We start from the raw sequence: 398 nt of genomic DNA on the forward strand, positions 1-398 counted from the left end.
TGAGCTGGAATTAAGTTTCTATACATGTGTCGTCACCCCACTAAGGGAGCAGGATCCTGCAATTCATTTGGAGGCTTACTTTTACATCTACCACTTACCTGAACATTGTTACAGACCTTGTATTCCCTTCATGACAATGATTCCCTAAGGCAGCAAGACAACTTTGTGTATTCTGCTGCTGAAAACATGGTGCCTTCAGAAATCTTGTGTACTTCATGCCTTGGAGTGAGGGACAGAATTGGGATGTCGGAACACAGCAGGAAATGACAATGCGGATACTTCATGGATCCTATTAACACTTTTCACTCTTAATATTCATTGATCTCAATGTCTCATATTGCAACCAAGCCCTACTCCCAAAGCTTTACTTCCTACCGTGAACCATAGAGAAGCAGACA

The sequence above is a fragment of the Ranitomeya imitator genome, chromosome 1 (genome assembly GCF_032444005.1).
Source record: "Ranitomeya imitator isolate aRanImi1 chromosome 1, aRanImi1.pri, whole genome shotgun sequence".
NCBI lineage: Eukaryota > Metazoa > Chordata > Amphibia > Anura > Dendrobatidae > Ranitomeya > Ranitomeya imitator.